Raw genomic sequence first — 21802 nt, 5'->3', positions numbered from 1 at the left:
GTTGTAACCACAGGGGAACATCCCTGATGGTGACCACTGGAAACTCATCACCAACTGTCTCTTCCCTGTGGCTGAGGAACTCCTCCCAGAGTCTCAGCGTCAGTCAACCATAATCGAGCACAATGGACATGGTTTTCACTGCTGTATATGTCCCTCTTGAACCTAATAAAGGCCTTTGACACCATCAGTTGGGAAGCATTTGTGGAACATTCTTCTCCGCTTAGTTGCAGCTTGAAGTTTGTAACCATCCTTCGACACTTCCACAAATGTATGTAAGTAATCGTAATGACAAACGGCTCCAACACCTACCCAGTTGAGCAGGGCTGTGTCATCAACTCAACACTGTTCTGAATCGACCTCGCTGCAGGGTGTCATTGCCGACAATCTGCCCAGTTTGAGCCCAGGTGGCTTTTATTGTAGTCCTGCATTTTCGCTGTCCCAGAAGCTCTTGTTGGACCACAGTTTGAGGGTTTAGATACTTTTCTTTGAAGTGGGCAGCACAGTGGTGAGCAATGCTGCCTCACAGCGCCAGAGACCTGGGTTCCATTCCTGCCTCAGGCAACTGTCTGTGTGGAGTTTGCACATTCTCCCTGCATGGGTTTCCTCTGTGTGCTCCAGTTTCCTCCCACAGTCCCAAAAATGTGCAGGTTAGGTGAATTGGCCATTCTAAATTGCCAGTCGTATTTGTTGAGGGGGTAAATGTCGAGGAATGGGTCTGGGTGGGTTGCTGTTTGGAGGGTCGTGTGGGCTTGTTGGGCCGAAGGGCCTGTTTCCATACTGTAAGTAATCTAATCTGTGAGCAGTTGTAGGACCTCTGGGTTTAAACAAATATTGTTCCTTTCCCAGGAGTGTTCAATAGCAACAAAGCAGAGAGCATTTTTTATTTCGTTGAAAAGAGCAAATGCTGGAGATCACAGTGGGTCAGACAGCATCCATGAGAGAGAGCAAGCTAAGTTTTAGTGTCGAGATGTCTCCTCATCAGAGCTGCTCATTTATTGTTTGCTTTCTGCGATTTGCTTGAGGTTAGTTTTATATTGGCCCCTTGTGGCCCCTGCCCACGAGTGCTTGGTGGGGACTGAGTCCAGGGAGAGCCAGTTTGAGATTGTTTATTTCCTTCTGACTTTGACCAGAGGAATAGTATGTTTTTGTTTTAGAAATTGAAAGCAGGTTTAGTTTCTGTTTGAAGAGCAGAGTGTGTGGCGCAGTGTGGTGCCTGATCTTGGGAATGTCTGTTGCAGGCAGTGAGGGATGTTTTTCAGGCTGGAGGCCTGTGGTGAATACAGGAATGGATGCTGGGTCCAATGCCATTTTTCATTTATGTAAAAGATTTCAATGAGAATATAGGATGCATGGTTTGTGAGAAATGGCAGTTCGAGTTTAATTTTAATAAATGCAATGTGGTGCATTCAGGTAAAAGGGACAGGACAAGACTTACACAGTTCATAGTAGGGCTTGTGGAGTGTTGTCAAACAGAGAGACCTCGGAGTTGGTAGAATGTCTTGGTGACCAAGTACATTGATCCCTGAAATTTCCCACCCAGGTTGGTAGGCCTGTCAAGAAAGCTTACGATGTTAGCTTTCTTGGTACAGGTATTGAGTTTCTGAGCCATGAGGTCATGTTGCAGCTGTAGAAAACTCTGGTGTGGCCACTCTTCGAGTATTGTGTGCTTTTCTGATCACTGCATTATAGGAAGGATGCAGACTGTTTGGAAAGGGTTCAGAGGCGATTTATTAGGATGTTGTCTGGTATGAAGGGAAGTTCTTTTGAAGAAAGGCTGAGGGACTTGAGGCTGTTTTCATTCGAGAGAAGAGGTTGAGAGGTGACTTAATTGAAATATCTGAGGTAATCAGAGGATTCAGGGTGGAGAGTGAGAGTCTTTTTCAACGGATGGTGATGGCTCGCATGAGGAGACACAACTTTAAATCGAGGAGTGATTGATACAGGACAGTTGTCAGAGGTAGTTTCTTTACTCAGAGAGGTGTATGGGTGTGGAATGCCCTGCCTGCAACTGTTGTAGACTCACCAAATTTATGGGAATTTAAATGGTCATTGGATAAACTATGGATGAAAATGAAATTGTGCAGGATAGATGGGCTTCCGATTGGTTCCACAAGTCATCGCAACATCGAGGGTTGAAGGACCTGTGCTGCGCTCTAATGGTCTCTGTTCTATTCCTGAACAAACGTGCAGATAACATGACAGCTGCAAATTCTCAAGTAGCCAGTCTCAAAACATACCCAGCCCCTCAGAGCATCTGGCACGGCTGTCCGAACCTGTGGGTTCTCCCAGTCTGCCCAGCGTGGAAGAAACTTCTGAGGGCGAGATGGACAGATGGCAGATGTCTCAGCCTTGATACCTTTACCCACCAGCAGAAGAAGATAAATCTTTTCTGAGACCCAAGAAGTTGGCTACAGTACAGCACATGGCACCATTGGTCAAGCCAGAGTCCAAGGAAGTGGACCGAGTGGGAAAATGACTCAGGAAAGTGACAGGAAAGAGAATGGGACCATGTCCCAGGGCTGAGAGGTGGATGGAGGTAGTGATTGGAACGTAGTCACCCAGTGAACCTCAGTAAATATAATTCCCCTGGTTGGGGCACTTCACCTGGTCCAAGCAGGGAGACCTGACTGGCAGGTGTGTCAGGGGTTCTGCTCACTCGAGGAGACATCTGTGCGAAGGCTAGGTCAGTGTCATGTCCTATGTACATGTAAATTGTTGACGTGCATCCCGCAGCATGTTGCATGCAAGGACCTCAGCAGTACCAAGCCTTAGAAGAGACAAAGAAGACTGTCCTCCATCTTAAGAATGAGACTGCGGGTGCAAGTGGTACTCCCCCTGATTGTGGAGATACTGAGCTCCCCGTGTAGCTGCATGCCCTTGTCTGCCTTACCTGGAAGGAGGAGAATATCCCAGGAGTGTTCCCAGATGCCACAGTTGTGAGTGTTATCAAAAAACGGAACACGTCAGAGTGTGGTAACTCCAGGAGAATATCCTCAATGTCGAGCATTGGAAAACTCATCGCCCAGGTCCTGTACAACTCTCTCATTCTAGTGCCTGAGGAACTCCTCCTGGAGACTCAGTCTGGCTTTCTGTCACAGAGGAGCACAATGGACATGATTTTCACTGCAGCATATTGCATTCTTCGACCTTACAAAGGCATTTGACACCATCAATCAGGAAGCATTTTTGAAGTGTTCTTCACCACTTTAGTTACAGCATGACATTTGTCACCACCCTTCTCCTGGTCCACAATGACAGATGTCATCATTATGACAAATGGCTTCAACCCCTGCCCTTTGCCCCTTTGAACTGGTGGCGAGCAGGGCTGTGTCATCACCACAACACTCCTGAACCTAAGTTGCTGCAGGACCACTCCACCGACAAGCTGCCCACATTTACTCCAAGGGGGCTTTTGTTTTAGTCCTGCACTGTTGTTGTCCCAAAAACACTTGATGGGGTTCAGTGTGAGTGATAAATTATTTTCAGTTGAAACGAGCAGGTGTACTTCCTCTGGATTGCAACCCATTGTTGTTCTTTTTCCCAGGAGTGTTCAATAGCGACATAACAGAGAGGGTTTATTCTTTGAAAAAACCAAATGCTAGATATTACTACAGGTCAGACAGCATCCATGAGAGAGAGCAAGCTAGGATATAGAGTTGAGATGACTCCTCATCAGAGCTGTTCATTTATTGTTTGTTTTCCTTAATTGATTTGAGTTTCTTTTTATGAGGCTACAGGTGCAATAGGTATTTCCCCCTGAGGCATTGAGGTGGATGGGCACTGAGCTCCCAATGCAGCTGCATGCCCTTGTCTGCCTTACCTGGAAGGAGGAGAGCATCCCTGGAGAGGTCCCAGATGCCACAGTTGAGAGTGTCTTCACAACAGAACGTGTGAGACTGTGCTAACTACAGCAAAATTTCCCTGATGTCGACCATTGAAAAACGTATCACCAAGGTCCTTGCCAACTCTCTCCTGCCTGTGCCTTAGGAACCCATCCTGGAATTTCTGTGGTCTTCAGCGCCAGACGGGAACAAAGGACATGATTTTTACTGTTATAAACGATGCTCTTAGAACTTTCAAAGACCTTTGACATCATCAAACAGGAAGCATATGTGGAGCATTCTTCTCTGATTTAGTTGCATCATGAAACTTGTCACCATCCCTCATCTGGTCCAGAACGATGTGTGAGTCATTTTAAAGATAAATGGTTTCAACACTGACCCATTCTGCCTCTGACCCAGTGTGGAGTAGGGTGATGTCATCACCACAAAACAGCTCTGAATCTACCTCACTGCAGGACCTCACCTCAGATAAGCTGCCCACTTTTAGACCGAGGGGGCTTGTATTGAAGTCCTGCAATGTCGCTAACCAGAAACCGTTGATGGTAGTCAGTGTAAGCAGTACATTGTTTTTAGTTGAAATGAGCAGGTGTCCTTCCTCTGGATTTTTAACCATTCCCAGATATCCTCCGTAGGAATGTTCAACATCGACAGAGCAGAGAGAGGTTGATTTTTACATAATCTTTGTTGAAATGAACAAATGCTGGAGATTACAGCAGGTCAGAGAAAATCCATGAGAGAGAGCAAGCTAAGATTTTGTGTTAAGATGACCGTGCATTTGAGCTGTTCATTTGTTGTTTGTTTTATTTGACAACCTTGACTTTATTTTATTTTGACACTGTGTGACCCATGCCCAGGAGTGGTTGGTGGACACAGGGAGAGCCAAGTTTTAATTGTTTATATCCTTCTGCTTTTCCCAAGGAAAAGTGTGTTTTTTGATTTATAAAGTGAAAGCAGCTTGTGTTTCTGTTTTGGAAGAGTAGAGTACTATGTCTATTTGGATGAGTGTGTTGCACAGACTGGGTGTTGGTTATCAGACTGGAGGCTTGTGATGAATATATGAATTGGTGATGTGTCCAATGCCGTTTGTCATTTATGTAAAGGATTTGGTTGAGAAAATAGGGTGCATGGTTTGTAAGGAGTGTTAGGCAGAGTATAATGTTGATACATGCAAAATGGTGCATTTTGGTACGAGGAACAAGCCAAGACCACATTTGGAATGGCCTGTAGAGTGTTGTCGAAAAGAGAACCCGAGGGTTGACAAAACCTCTACAGTGTGGAAGTAGGCCATTTGGCACAACAGACCCACACTATCAGTCTCATTTCCCTTACGTGCAAAAGTAGAGGCACACATCAAGAGCCTGGAAAGCTAACGATGATCAAACCACTGCAGTGTGCCCTATGTGCAGTGCTGTTCGAACCCATTATGTGTCAATTTGCCTATGTGGAGATTTTAAAGATTTGATGAGGGAATTTTTGAAGCCAGGTATATAACTGATGCATCACATTGAGGACTTGTCTGGAAACCCGCAGATGCCTTGTCTTTACAAAGCTGGATATGTGTCATATGAATGTAGCATTATGCTTCAATGAGGATTCCCATAAATATGCTACAGCTCATACCCATAAAGGGTGTAACCATTGTATTTGACTGCATTTGCTTAAGGATATCATCAGCCAATGAATCGTTCCAGTGAATGGCCAAGAACTGTTTACAAGGTCTACCCATGGTCCCTATTTCTATGAAGAATTGCTAATCACAGGGAAGATCAATAAAGATCATTTTATGTTTATCCAAGACCTTTAGGAAGGAAGAAAATGTGTTCCAATGCACCCGAAGTGACGTAATTGAACTACTGCGTGGACAAGTGGATAAGACAGATTGAAAGATAAAGCAAGGGCAACCAAGGGTTCATCGGCTCCTATGTCTGCATTGGAGCTTCAGTCTTTCCTTGGGTTGGTGAATTATTACGGAGAAAATTGTGTAATCACCTGGCCTCCATTTTGGCAGCTGAGATTTGCTATTGAGAAGGGCCTGCTTTGCAAATATTCACATCGCCAAGAAGAACCCGTATGGGAATTGAAAAAGCAGCTATCATCATTTAATGCCTTGGCAGCGAATGATCTCCAGTCAGATGTGGCACTGACGTACAAAGCATCACCATCTGGTATCCAGTTACTGCTACCTCACCGACAGAAGGGATTGCCTGGTCGTACTTGCTTCCCAGAGTTTGGCTGATGCTGAATGAAAATGCATCCAGATGGAGATGGAATGTTTGGCAGTAACCTTTTGAGTGATAAAGTTCAACCAATAGGTTCCCGCACATATCTTTGATGTAGTAATGCATCACAAAACCTGCTCGAGCTACCTGAAGAAGGCAGGGCTATCCCACTTCCAGCTTGAGGTTAAGTTCAGAAGTGAGCTCTTATTCTGAGTGCATGGATTTACAACTAGGAACCCATATCTGCAGTCAACTGGTTAATGCCTGAAGTCACCATGGCGCGTGCCACCAAAGGAAGAGTTCATTTTAGTTTTAAACCGTTCTGCATCCTTTCTGCTCACCTCTGACAATATCACACTGTAGATACAAGAATTTCCTGTCCTGGCGAAACAAGAACCACTGGTGGTGTTCGAAACTGATGACGATCATCACAACAGGATGGAATTCTTTCTGGAGCTGGCAAGAGGAGATGACTGTTGAAGATGGCACGCTTATGTGGGGAGCAAACGTGTTTGTTACAGACAAAGGTCATTGTCAGATACCAGCTAAACTCCACCAGACTCCACTATGATTTCCAAAATGAAGATGTTGGTGAGAGGTTATGTCTGATAGCCAGAATTGGATGCCGATGCAGCCATGTTGGTGGGGCAGTATCCACAATGCCAAGAAGGACAGAAATTGTCACCAGCAGTGCCTCATTTTCATGGCACTGACCAGGTAGAACCTTAGCTCAGTTACACGTCGAATGTGCCAGTCCATTTTGTGGGATCTGTACTTTAAGGATGTCGGTCACAGATAAAGGGTATTCGTTTGCCAGCAGGTAGTTTAGTGTATTGCCTAAAATCGAATGGCATTCGCATGTAGTGACAACTGCATGTGTTGTCTGATTGTATGGTGGAAAGTACAGTCCAAACATTGAGGGCAAAGTTAAGTAAACAGCCGACAACTTCACTGGATGTCAAACTGTCCCACTTTCTCTCTGATTATAGAAACACCGCTCACACAACTGCAGTGACAACGCCACCAGAATTGCTAATGTGAAGAAGCCTCCAAGTTAAATCGGATCTTCTCGGATGTTGTGGGGAGAGTGACACGGCATCAGGAAGGCCAATGCCAGTCACAAAACCCCTCTTTGTGTGAGGCAGTTTATTTCATGGCACAAAATGTGCTTGAATCGGTGGAATGGCCCTGAATGTGTTCAAAATGAAGTCAGGTCACAAGATGTACAATGCTTATGTCACACAAGAAGTCCTGAACAATTTTGAGGATCACATGATTGCTGCAACCTCAAGACGTGGTCAGGAGCACAACATCCAGCCCCTCACAACATTCAGCAAGGATGTCCGTACCTGTGGTTTCTCCCTCCTCCACTCAGTGTGGAAGAATCCTCTGAGAGTGAGATGGACATGGCAGATGTTGCAGCATTGACACCATTACCATCTGTAGAAGAGATACATTTCTTCTGAGATGCAAGAATTGGCCACAGTCCAGCCCAAGGCGGCGGAATGCACCCCCCGAGTCCGAAGAAGTGGACCTCATGGGAAAATGACTCATGATATGTTGCAGGAAAGAGAATGGGCCTTTGTCCCAGGAATTAGATGGGGATGGAAGTAATGACTGGGACGCAGTCAATGAGTGGACCTCACTGAATATATATTTCCAGGTGGGGCTGTTCACCTGGTCTAATCCGGGAGACCTGACTGGCAGATGTGTCGGCGATCTGCTCACTTGAGGAGCTGTCTCTATGAAGGCTAGGTCAGTGTCATGTACTTTGCCCATGGAGAATTTGGAGTGCATGCCCATGATACCATATAGATATTATGCTAGTCAGTAAGCATCATACTGTAGCAAATATCAAAAAACGTCTCAGCACGAGAACGCTGCAATTGCACACGGATTCCCCTCAAGCACTCTCAAGCCTAGAACTGCGGAGGCACCGAGCTTCCAGTGCAGCTGAATATCCTTGTCTGCCTTCTTGGAAGGAGGGAAGAGCATCCCAGGAGAGCTCCCAGATGCCAAAGTCAGGAGTATTTTCAAATAATGGAACATGTCAGACTGTGGTACATTCAGGACAATGTCCCTGATGTTGACCACTGGGCAATTCATCACCAAGGTACTTTTCAACTGTCTCTTCCTTATGGCTGATGAACTCCCTCTGCAGTTTCAGTGTGACTTTCGGCCTCAGATGGGCACATTAAGCATGACTGTGTAGGGCTTCTTCAACCTTACAAAGGCCTTTGACACCATCAATCAGAAAGCACTTGTACAGCATTCCTCTCCACTTTCGATGCAGCATGAAGTTTGTAACCATATGTCACCTGATCCACAACAACGTGCAAATTCACCGTAATAACAAGCGGCCTCAACACCATCCATTCCCCCTTTAACTCGGTGTCGAGCGTTGCTGTGTCTTCACCACAAAACTGCTCTGAATCTACCTCACAACATCCATGAGAGAGAGCAAGCTAAGATTTTGAATCTTGATGACTTCTCATCAGAGCTGTTTATTTATTGTTTGTTTTCTATGATATGTTTGAGTTTGTTTTTATGTTACCCCTTGTATACCCTGCCCTGAGTGATTGGTGGGTACAGAGTCCAGCAGAACAAGGTTTTGATTATGTCTTTCTACAGAATAATAGTGTCTTTTTTGTCCAACTAGTCGCTTTAGGTTCTTTTTGAAAGAGCAGAGCATATGTCACGGTCTTTGTGCCTGTTCTGGGAGTGTCTGATGCAGGCAGTGATGGTTGTTTATCAGATTGGAAGCCTGTGATGACTGCAGGAATCGGTGCTGGGGTCGAATGCCGTTTGTCAGTTATGTAAAGGATTTGGGTGAGAATATGGGATGCATGGTTGGTGAGGATTGGCAGCTGGAGTTTAATTTTGATAAATGCAAATTGTTGCATATTGGTAAGTGTTGCAGTGTGAGACCTACACAGGTAGTGGCAGGGCCTGTGGATTGTTGTTGAACCGAGAGTCCCAGGGGTTGACAGAACTTCTACAGTGTGGAGGCAGGCCATTTGACAGAATAGGTCCACACCACCAGTGCCATTCACCTTGTGTGCAAAACGTAGAGGCATGTGCCTGGAGATCTGAGGGATCATCAAACTACCGTAGTTTGCCATAGGAAAGTACTGTTGATACCCATTATTGGTTGAGTCGCATTAGTGGCAATTTGAAAGAAATGTTGAGCCAGTTTTTGAAGCCAGATAAATAACCAGTAAATTGCATTGAGGAGTTTTACGCAAAAGTGCATGGGACCTGTTTGTCATGACGCTGGAAATGAGCTGTGTGAATGTGCCATTGTGATTCAGTGAGGATTCCCATAAACATGTACCAATTAATACCCATGAGGGATGGAAACAATATACTTGACTGCCTGTCTTTTAGGGTATCATCAGGCGGTGAACAGTTCCAGGGAATGAGGGGAGAACATTTTACAAGGTCTACTGCAGGTCGATATTTATCTGAATGATGTGCTAAATACAGTGATGATCAATCAAAATGTGTTTTAATGTTTCTCCAAATCCTTAGAAAGGTAAAAAGCAGGTGGGTTCCAAGGCATCCCAACTGAACTCATTGAGCGTCAGCATCAACAACAGTGGGGCTATGCACATCCAACATAACATGAGGGTATCCAAGGGTTCCTCACAGTTCCCACATCTGTATCAGTGCTTTAGACTTTCCTTGGCTTAGTGAATTATTACGGAAAATTCTGTCATGAGTTCGCATTCATACTGGCAGCTTAGATTTGCTATTGAGAAAGAGCCAACTTTGCAAGTAGCCGAGTCACCAAGAAGTAGCCTTTCAGGAATTGAAAAGCAGCTATCGGCATTTAAAATTTTTGCACAGACTACTCCCCAGTGAGATGTGGTGCTGACATGTGAAGTCTCCCCACACAGTTTCCAGTTACTGCTGGCTCACCGACAGTCAGCAGAGAGAACTGCCCAGTGGTATATGCTGACCAGGGCTTTGGCTGATGCCAAATGAAAATTCATCCAGAGTGAGAAGGAAAGGTTGGTGATAAATCTTTTGTGTGAGAAAATACATCCAACCAAGACATTCATTTACATACGTTTGATGTAGTAATGCACCACAAACCTCTACTAAGGCTACCCGATGAACACAGGACCATCCCACTTTTTGCTTCACTCTAAATCAGACGTGAGCTTTTATTCTGAGTGCATGGGATTACAAGTTGGAACAGCATACGTGCAATCAAGTGGTTAATGCCTGCAGCCAACTCCCTACGGTGGGTACACCATGGTGAGTTCGACCAAAGGAAGAATCCGTTCTGATTTTAAAATTCCTGTACACCCATCTAGTCATCTCTGACAATATCACACTGCAGATACAACTGATGTCTTCAAAACCAAAGGGTGATCATTACCAGAATGGAATCCTTTCTGAACATGGCAAGACCAGACGGCACTTGAAGACTGCATATTAATGTGGGGAACAAGTGTGTTTGTCACAAGCAATGGTCACTGTCGGATACCAGGTCAACTCCGTCAGGGTCATCCTGTGATTTCCAAAATGAAGATGTTGACGAGAAGTATGTCTTGTGACCAGAATTGGATGCCGACACAGCCATTTTTGTGAGGCATTACCCACAGTGCTAACAAGGACAGAATTGTCACCAGCAGTGCACTATATTCATTGGAATAGCCAGGTATTACATTGGATTAGTTACACATTGATTGTGCCTGTCCATTTGCAGGACCTATACTTGTAATGATGTTGGTCACAGATAAAGGGCATTCATTTTGCCAGCAGGGAGATTTGAGTATTTCCGAAAGTCGATCGGGATTTGGCATGTAACAACAGCTGCATCTGTTGTCCGATAGTTCTGTGGAAATAACAGTCCAAACATTGGAGGAAAAGTTAAGAAAACAGCTGACAACTTCACAGGATCCCATACCACGTTAAATAGCATCTTTGCAGATATTGTGGGGAGTGGAAAACAACATCTAGAATGCAAATGCCGTCCACAAAAATGCTCTTTGTGCGAGAGAGAGTTTACGTCATGGGACAAAATTTGCTGTTGAAACCATGGGAATAGCCCTGCATGGGTAAGAGGCATGGTCGGGGTGAGGACAGATCCCATGGTGTAGAATACTTGGGTCTGACAGTCAGTACTGAACAAATGTGAGGATCATATGATTGCCAGGAGCAATACACACCCAATGCTTCAGTATATCCAACAAGGCTGTCTGAACGTGTGTGTTCTCCTGGTCCACCGAGTGTGGAAGAAATCTCTGAGGGTGAGATGGAGACTGCAGGGTGTGCAGCATTCTCGCCGTTACCATGTGTGGAAGAAGGTAAACATTTTCTGAGATGCAAGAGGGTGGACAGCAGACCAGCACGTGCCGACATTAGCCAAGCCAGAGTCGGAGTTAGTGGACTGAGTCGATAATTGCCTGAGGAAATATTGCACGAAAAAGAAAGGGCCTACAGCTCAGGACTTAGAGCAGAATGACGGTCATGAATGGTACAGAGTCAGCCAGGGAACCTCATTAACATAATATCCTACATTGTCGCTGTTAATCTGGTCCAGGCAGAGTGTCCTTACTGTTAGGTGTGTCATAGGTTCTGTTACACTTGAGGAGCTGTCTCTAAGAAGGCTTAGGTCAGTGTAAAATACTGTGCACGTGTAAAATGTTGAACTGTATCCCACAGCATATTGCATGCAAGGAGCTCAGCAATCCCCAATCTTTGATGGAACAGGGAAAGCTGTCCTCCAACTTAAGAATGAGTCTGCAGGTAAAATTGGTATTCTCCCTGAGGCATTGAAGTGGATAGGCACTGAGTTCCAATGCAGCTTGCATGCTCTTGTCTGCCTTATCTGGAAGGAGGAGAGCGTCCCTGGAGAGCTCACTGATGCCACAGTTGTGAGTGCTTTCAAAAAAAAGAGAACGTGTCAGACTGTGCTAATTACAGCAAAATCTCCCTGATGTCGACCATTGGAAAATGTATCGCCAAGGTCCTTGTCAGCTGTCTCCTGCATGTGCCTCAGGAACCCATCCCGATATTTTGGTGTGTATTTCAGTCCAGACAGGTCAAAAGGACATAGAACATAGAACATTCAGCACAGAACAGGCCCTTCGACCACGATGTTGTGCCGACCATTTGTCCTAGCTTAAGCACCTATCCATGTACCTATCCAATTGCCGCTTAAGGTCACCAATGATTCTGACTCTACCACTCCCACGGGCAGCGCATTCCATGCCCCCACCATTCTCTGGGTAAAGAACCTACCCCTGACATCCCCCCATACCTTCCACCCTTCACCTTAAATTTATGCCCCCTTGTAACACTCTGTTGTACCTGGGGAAAATGTCTCTAACTGTCTATCTATTCATCTGATCATCTTATAAACCCCTCTCAAGTCACCCCGCATCCTTCACCGTTCCAATGAGAAAAGGCCTAGTACTCTCAACCTATCCTTGTACGACCTAGTCTCCATTCAGGCAGCAGCCTAGTAAATATCCTCTGCACCCTCTCCAAAGCTTACACATCTTTCCTAAAGTGAGGCAACCAGAACTGCACACAGTACTCCAAATGTGGCCTAACCAAAGTCCTGTACAGCTGCAATATAACTTCACGACTCTTGAATTCAATCCTCTGCTAATGAACGCTAATACACTATAGGCCTTCTTACAAGCACTATTCACTGAGTAGCAACTTTCAAAGATCTATGTACATAGACCCCAAGATCCCTCTGCTCCTCCACCTTACTCAGAAACCCTACCATTAACTCTGTATTCCGCATTCTTATTTGTCCTTCCAAAATGGACAACCTCACACTTGACAGGGTTGAATTCCATCTGCCACTCCTCAGCCCAGCACTGCATCATATCTAAGTCCCTTTTCTGCTGACAACAGCCCTCCTCACTATCCACAACTCCACCAATCTTCATATCATCTGCAAATTTACTGACCACCCTCGACTCCCTCTCCAAGTCATTTATATAAATTACATACAGCAGAGGCCCAGAACTGATCCCTGCGGAACTCCACTCGTAACTGGGCTCCAGGCTGAATATTTACCAGCTATCACCACTCTCTGACTTCGACCGGTTAGCCAGTTCTCTGTCCAATTGGCCAAATTTCCCACTATCCCATGCCTCCTGACTTTCCGTGCCTACCGTGGGAAACCTTATCAAATGCCTTACTAAAATCCATGTACACTACATCCACTGCTCTACCCTCATCCACATGCTTGGTCACCTCCTCAAAGAATTCAATAAGACTTGTGAGGCAAGACCTGACCCCTCACAAATCCGTGCTGGCTGTCCCTAATCAGTGTCTTTCCAGATACTCATAAATCCTATCCCTCAGTACCCTTTCCATTACTTTGCCTACCACTGAAGTAAGACTAACTGGCCTGTAATTCCCGGGGTTATCTCTATTCCTTGTTTTGAACAGGGGCACAAACATTCGCCACTCTCCAGTCCCTGGCACCACCACCGTTGACAGTGAAGACATGATTTTTACTGATCTATACAGCGCACCTAGACCTTGCAAAGACATTTAACATCATCAAACAAGAAGCGTATGTGGAGTGCTCTTCTCAGCTTTAGTTGCATCATGAAATTTGTCACCCTCCTCACTTGATCCGGAGCAATGTGTGACCCATTTAGTGACAAATGGCTTCAACACTGAACCATTCTGCCTCTGAACCGGGGTGTTGAGCGGGGCTATGTCATCACCATGAAATTGCTCTGAATCTACCTCACTGCAGAACCTCACCACAGATAAGCTGCCCACTTTTAGGCCAAGAGGGCTCATTTTGAAGTCTGCAATGTTGCTATCCCAGTAACTCTTGATCGGGGCGAGTGTGAGTGGTAGGTTGTTTTTAGTTAAAATGAGCATGTGTTCTTCCTGTGTTTTTTATCCATTCCCAGATTCCTTTCTCAGGAGTGTTCAATAGCGACAGAGCAGATGTGTTTTAAAGAAGATTTTTCCTTGAAATGCACAAATGCTGGAAATCACAGTTTGTCAGATATAATCCATGAGAGAGAGCAAGCTAAGATTTTGTGTCGAGATGATCCCGCTTCCGAGCTGTTCATTCGTTGTTTGTTTTATTTGACTACCTTGACTTTTTTTTATTTTGATGCCGTATGACCCATGCCCATGAGTGGTTGGTGGGCACAGGGAGAGGGAAATTTTGATTGTTCATTTTCTGCTGTCTTTCCCTTGAGGAACAGCGTCTTTTTTTATTTTACAAAGTGAAGGCAGTTTTGTTTCTGCTTGGAAGGAAGAGCAGAGTGTATGTCCTGGTACTCTGCCTTTTGGACAGAGTCTGTTGCACACAGGGGTGTGGTTTTCACACTGGACACTTGTGATGAATATAGGAATCGGTGATGTATCCAGTGCCATTTGTCATTGATATAAAGGATTTGGATGAGATTATAGGCTGCATGGTTTTGAGGAGTGGTCAGTGGAGTATAACTTTAATACTGCAAAATGTTGCATATTGGTAAGAGGAACAAGGCAAGACCACTTTTGGAATGGTTCGTGGAGTGTTGTCGAATGTAGAGTCCTAGGGGCTGACAGAACCTCTGCAGTGCAGAAGTAGACCATTGGGCACAACAGGCCCACACTATCAGTCCTATTTCCCTTACGTGCAAAAGTCGAGGCACAAATCAAGAGCCTGGAAAGCCAAACGATCATCAAACCACTACAGTGTGCCCTATGTGCAGCGCTATTCTAATCCATTATGTGTCAACTTGCTATGTGGTGATTTCAAAGAATCGATGAGCGAATTTTTGAAGCTGGAATATAACCGATCCATCACATTGAGGACTTGTCTGGAAAACCGCAGATGCCTTGTTCTTTATAAAGCTGAATATGAGCCATATGAACGTGGCATTGTGCTTCAGTGAGGATTCCCAAAAATATGCTACAGTTAATACCCATAAGGGGTGGAACCACTGTACTTGACTGATTTCGTTTTGGGATATCATCTGCCGGTAAATCATTCGAGTGAATAGCAGAAAACAGTTTACAAGGTTTACCCATGGTCCCTATTTATCTGAAGATTTCCTAATCACTAGAAGGTCAATAAAGATCACTTAATGTTTGTCCAAGACCTTAGGGAAGGAAGAAAATGTGTTCCAATGCACCCCAAGTGGCGTAATTGAGCTACAGCATGGGCAAGTGGGCAACACCCATTGAAAGGTAAAGCAAGGGCAACCAAGGTTTGATCGGCTCCCATGTCTGCATTGGAGCTTCACCTGGCCTCTATTTGGCAGCTGAGTTTTGATATTCAGAAGGGGCCAACTTTGCAAATACTCGCGTCGCCAGGAAGAACCCTCACGGGAATTGAAATCGTTTAATGTCTTGGCACAGAATGATCTCCAGTGAGATGTGGCGCTGACATGCAAAGCATCACCATATGATATCCAATTACTGCTGGCTCACCAACAGAGAGGACTGCCTGATAGTATGTGCTTCCCAGAGGTTGGCTGATGCTGAATGGGTCAGCTTTGCAAATAGTCACAGTGCGAAGAAGTAGCATTTTAGGAAGTGAAACAGCAGATCTTGTCATTTCATGTTTCGGCACAGAATAATCCCCAGTGAGGTGTGGTGCTGCATGCAAAGCCTCCACATATAGTATCAAGTTCCTGTTCACTCACTGACAGCTCAGCAAAGAGGAATGCCCAATAGTATGTGCTTGCCAGACTTTAGCTGATGCTGAATGAAGATACGTCCAGATACGGAAGGAGCAATGGTGGTAACTTTTATGTGAGAAAGTCAACCAATGCCTTTCTGCACATAAATATGAAATAGTAATAAACCACAAAACCCTGCTAGGGCTCCCTAAAGAGGACAGCGCCATCCCACTTTTAGCTTCAGGTGAAATTGCATGGTGAGCCCTTATTCTGAGTGCATGCAGTTACAAGTTGGAACACCATCCGGCCGGCACAGTAATGAATGCGTAAAGCCCAATTCCCAATGGTAGCTACACCATGACAGGTGTGCCACACTGGAAGAGTCTGTTCTGGATTTAAACTTTCTGGGCACCTTTCTGGTAATCTCTGACAATATGAGACTGTGTATACAAAAAGATCCATTGCTGGTGAAAAAAAACAACTGGTGGTGTTGGTAATGAAAGTGGCATTGAGATCAGATGACCATTGAAGACAACATACTAATATGGGGAGCAGTGTGTTTGGCCCAAGGAAAGGTCACTGTCAGAATTCTGGTTGAATTCCACGGGTCATCCTGGGATTTCCAAAATGAAGATGTGGATGAAAAGTTATGTCTGGTGGCCAGGATGGAAGACCGACATAAGCATGTTGTTGGGTCAGTAACCAGAGTGCCAACAAGGACAAAGATTGTCGCTAGCAGTGCACAATATTCATGGGACTGGCCTGGTATGGCCTGGACTCAGTTACATGTCGAATGTGAGATTGATACTTTTAATCATTGAGCACGCCCATTCAATGTTGTTGTAGATGCGTCAAGCTATTATTTTCAAATGTGGAGATTATTATTGAAAAGTTGTGAGCATCTAGTGTTTGGATGTGTTGGTCACAAATAATGGGCATTCACTTGCCAGCAGGAAGTATTGAGTATTTCCTAAAGTCAGCTGGCATTCAGCATGCAATGACTGCTGCATCCATTGTCTGATAGTCTGTCGTAAAACACAGTTCAATCATTGAAGTCAAGGTTAAGAAAACAGCCTACAAGGGGCATGGAAACGGTAATAAGGCAAAGTCTTTTCCCTGGGGTCAGGGAGTCCAGAACTAGAGGGCATAGGTTTAGGGTGAGAGGTGAAAGACACAAAAGAGCTCTAAGAGGCAGCTTTTTCACACAGAGGGTGTGTGGGTATGGAATGAGCTGCCAGAGGAAGTGGTGGAGGCTGGTACAATCGCAACATTTAAGAGGCATTTGGATGGGTATATGACTAGGAGAAACTGAGGACTGCAGATGCTGGAGATCAGAGCCTGAAGAAGGGCTTATGCTAAAACGTTGATTCTCCTGCTCCTTAGATACTGCCTGACCTGCTGTGCTTTTCCAGCAACACATTTTTTCAGCTCTGGGTATATGAATAGGGAGGTTTTGGAGGAAAATGGGCCGGGGGCAGGCAGGTGGGACTAGGTTGAGTTGGGACATCTGGTCGGCATGGACGGGTTGGACAGAAGGGTCTCTTTCCATCCTGTACATCTCTATGACTCTTAACTTACTGTCCCAGTTCCTTGTTGATGATAGAAACAGCACTCATGCAACTGCAGGGTCAGCTCCACCACAGTTGCTAATGTGGAGAGGATTCCACACCAGGTTAAATCTGATCCTCCCAAACATTGTTGGAGGCGGGTGTAATGACATCAGGAACACCAATGCCAGCCACAAAAACTCCTCTTTGTGCAAATGATGCTCATGTCCTGGGACAAAATCTGCGTTGAAACCATGAAGAATAGTCCTGCATGGGTAAGAGGCATGTTCAAGTGAGGACAGGTCGCAGATGTGCAATGTTTGGGTTGGAGAGTCTATCCTAAACAAATCTGAAAATCACGTGATAGGTGTAATCACAAGTGGCTAGGAGCAAAACATACCCAGTCCCTGAGTTCTGCCAATCCACCCAGTGTGGAAGTAACCTCTGAGGGTGAGATGGACTCAGCAGATGTTGTTGCTTTGATGCCATTGTCACCTGAGTAATTTGATCAATGTTTTCTGAGATGCCAGAGGTGGGCTACAGTCCAAGCACAAGGTTGCATGAGCCAAGCCAGTGTCCAAGGAAGTAGACTACATGGGAAAACGCCTCAGGAGATGCAACGGGAAACAGATTGCCTTATGTCCCAGGAGGTAAAGTGGGATGGAGGTAATGATTGGAACGCAGTCAGCCAGTGAACCTGATTGAATATAATTTCTCAAGTTGTGCCTGGTAACCTGGTCCAGTCAGGGAATCCTGAATGGCAGGTGTGTCGGGGGTCTGCTCACTCGAGCACCCGTCTTTTTGTCATCACTGCAACACTTCGAATCTATTTCACTGCAGGACCTCACCGCCGACAAGCTGCCCACTTTTGATCCAAGGTGGCTTTAATTGTAGACCTGAAACGTTGCTGTCCCAAATGCTGTTGATGGGGATCACTGTGGTGTGATAAGTTATTTTTAGTTCAAATGTGCAGGTGTACTTCCTCTGAATTTTTAATCCTTAATGTTCATCTCCAGGAGTTTTCAGTTGTGACAGAGCAGAGATTTATTTCATTGAAAAAGTACATTTCGTTTTTTAGTTTTTTTTATTTGGCTGACAAGATCAAATGCTGGCGATCACAGCAGGTCAGACAGTATCCATGAGAGAGGGCAAACTAGTATTTCCAGAAAATGAGTCCTCATCAGAGCAGTTCATGTGTTGTTTAATTTGCTTGAGTATATTTTTATTTTGGCCCTCTGTACCCCTGCCCACAAGTGGTTGGTGGGGGCAGTGTCCAGGGAGCTGAAAATGTGTTGCTGGAAAAGCGCAGCAGGTCAGGCAGCATCCAAAGAGCAGGAGAATCGACGTTTTGGGCATAAGCCCTTCTTCAGGAATGAGGAAGCGTGTCCAGCAGGCTAAGATAAAAGATAGGGAGGAGGGACTTGGGGGAGGGGCGTTGGAAATGCGATAGGTGGAAGGAGGTCAAGGTGAGGGTCATAGGCCGGAGTGGGGTGGGGGCGGAGGTCAGAAAGAAGATTGCAGGTTAGGAAGGCGGTGCTGAGTTTGAGGGATTTGACTTAGACAAGGTGGGGGAGGGGAAATGAGGAAAATGGAAATATTTGCGTTCATCCCTTGTGATTGGAGGGTTCCTAGGCGGAAGGTGAAGCGCTCTTCCTCCAGCTGTCATGTTGCTATGGTTTGGTGTGATGGAGGATTCCAAGGACCTGCATGTCCTTGGTGGAGTGGGAGGGGGAGTTGAAGTGTTGAGCCACGGGGTGGTTGGGTTGGTTGTTCCGGGTGTCCCAGAGGTGTTCTGTCTCCCCAGTGTAGAGAAGGCCACATCGGGTGCAGCGGATGCAGTCAATGATATGTTTGGAGGTGCAGGTGAATTTGTGGTGGATATGGAAGGATCCCTTGGGCTTGAAGGGAAGTAAGGGCGGGTGGGGAGTGTGGACGCAAGAGTTGCATTTTTTGCCGTTGCAGGGGAAGGTGCTGGGAGTGGAGGTTGGGTTCGTGGGGGTTGTGGACCTGACGAGGGAGTCACGGAGGGAGTGGTTTTTTTCAGAACACTGATGGGGGAGGGGAGGGAAATATATCTCTGGTGGTGGGGTCCGTTTGGAGGTGGCAGAAATGACGGCGGATGATACGATGTATGTGGATGTTGGTGGAGTGTTTGGTGAGGCCAGTGGGGTTCTGTCCTAGGGGCGATTGGATGGGCGGGGCTCAAGGGCGGAGGAGTGGAAGTGGAGGAGATGCGATGGAGGTCATCGTTGATCACGTGGGTGGGTGGGAAATTGCGGTCTTTGATGAAGGAGGCCATTTGGGTTGTACGGTATGGAACTGGTCCTCCTGGGAACAGATGCGGTGGAGACGAAGGAACTGGGAGTATGGGTGGCGTTTTTACAGGAGGCAGGGTGGGGGTGGGAGGAGTTGTAGTCTAGGTAGCTGTGGGAGTCGGTCAGTTTGTAGTAATGTCCGTGTTGATTCGGTTGCCAGAGATAGAAATGGAAAAGTCTAGGAAGGGGGGGGGGGGAGGAGTCTGAGATGGTCCAGGTAAATTTGACGTCGAGGTGGAAGGTGTTGGTAAAGTGGATGAACTGTTCAACCTCCTCGTGGGAGCATGAGGCAGTGCCGATACAATCTTCGATGTAACCTGCAATCTTCTTCCTGACTTCTCCGCCTCCAACGCCACTCTGGCCTATCATCCTCACCTTGACCTCCTTCCACTATCGCTTTTCCAACGTCCGTCATTAAAGTCCTTCCTCCCTACCTTTTATCTTAGCCTGCTGGACACACTTTCCTCATTCCTGACGAAGGGCTCATGCCCGAAAACTTCGACTCTCCTGCTCCTTGATGCTGCCTGACCTGCTGCTCTTTTCCAGCAACACATTTTCAGCTCTGATCTCCAGCATCTGCAGTCCTCACTTTTTCCAGTGAAGTAGGTGATCAAAGATTCCAAATGTATCCTGATCAAATGGGCCAACGGGCCAAGGAGTGACAGATGGAGTTTTGTTTTGATAAATGTGAGATGTTCCATTTTGCTTAGATGAACAGGACAAGACTTACACAGTTAATGGTAAGGCCTCTGGAGAATTGCCGAAGAGCAACCTAAGGTTTGGTAGGACCTCTATAATGCGGAAGCCGGCATTTGCCCTTCGAGTCCACATGACCAGTACCACTTAATGTGCGTGTGCAAATGTAGAGGCAGCATTCATGAGGCTGGAAAGTGAAGCAATAATAAAACCACTATGTTTTATCATATCCATAGCCCTGGTCGTACCCATTGTGGGTCAGTTTGCCTTTGTGGAGATTTTGATGAAACAGTGATCCGTATTTTGAAGCCAGATAAATAATCGATCCATATGCAAAACTTAATAGGCTTTGTCCTTCATGAAGCTGGATATGAGCCACGCAAACCTGCCATTGTGATTTGATTCCCAAAAATATGCTTTAATTATACACATAATGGTTTGTACCAATATCCAAGACTGCTTTTTTGTGATGGATATCATCAGCCTGTGAAATTGTCCACGTGAACAATGGAAAACATTTCACAAAGTGTATCCCAGGATACAGTCTCTATGAATGATGTATGAATAACTTGGAAGAGGATATTGAAAGATTGGGCACAGCAATTAAATGGTTTTCCAGGGCCTTAGAAGGAAAAATGTGTATTCCAAGGCAGCTCAAGTGACCTCCTTGAGCAATAGCATCGACAAGACCAGGTTAAACAAGTTGGAAAATTAAGTGAGGTCAATCAAGGTGCCTGCCTCCCACCAGAGCTTCGATACTTACCTTGGTTTGGTGAAATATTATGGATGCTTCTGTAATGTTCTGGCCTCCATCTTGGCAGCTTGGATTTGCTATTCAGAAATGATCAGCATTAAAATGATCTCATCGCCCAGAAGTAACCTTTAGGGAAGTGAAAAAGCAGGTATTGTAGATGGTTATTAGCACACAATAGTACCCAGTGAGCTGTAGTGCTGACATGTGATGCCTCCCAATACAGTTTTGAGGTGACTGTTGGCTCACTGATGGCTCGGCAGACATGGTATATGTTTCTCAAACTTTGGCTAATGTCAAATAAAGACAGAGAGGAAGGTTTGGTGGTAATCCTTTGTGTGAGAAAGTTCCACCAATACCTTTTAGGACATCAATTTGAAATATAAATGGACCACAACCACTGCCAGGGAGACTTGATGGTGTCAGGGCCGTCACACCTCAAGCTTCAAATCAAATTCAGTGAGCTGTCATGCTGAGTGCATAAAACCTCGGAAACCTGTGTGAGCAATCATGTGTTTAATGCAGTGTGTGAAGACTACTCCCTCTGGTGGATACACGATGGTGGGTGCCAGCAGTGAAAGAGTCTGTTCTGTTTTTAAACATTGCGGGCATGCTTCCCATCATCTCTGACCATAGAACTGTGGGTACAAAAGATCCCTTCCTGGTGAATCACAAACAGCTGGTGGTGTTGGAAATGAAAGGGGCATCACAACCAGAATTGAATCCTTTCTGGACTTGGTGAGACTGGATGTCCATTGAGGATGGCATAGTAATACGGGGAGCAAGTGTGTTTGTCCCAGCAAAGGTCACTGTCAGAT

This window comes from Hemiscyllium ocellatum (assembly GCF_020745735.1).
Source record: "Hemiscyllium ocellatum isolate sHemOce1 chromosome 40 unlocalized genomic scaffold, sHemOce1.pat.X.cur. SUPER_40_unloc_5, whole genome shotgun sequence".
Lineage (NCBI taxonomy): Eukaryota > Metazoa > Chordata > Chondrichthyes > Orectolobiformes > Hemiscylliidae > Hemiscyllium > Hemiscyllium ocellatum.
This window is presented reverse-complemented; position numbering follows the sequence as displayed.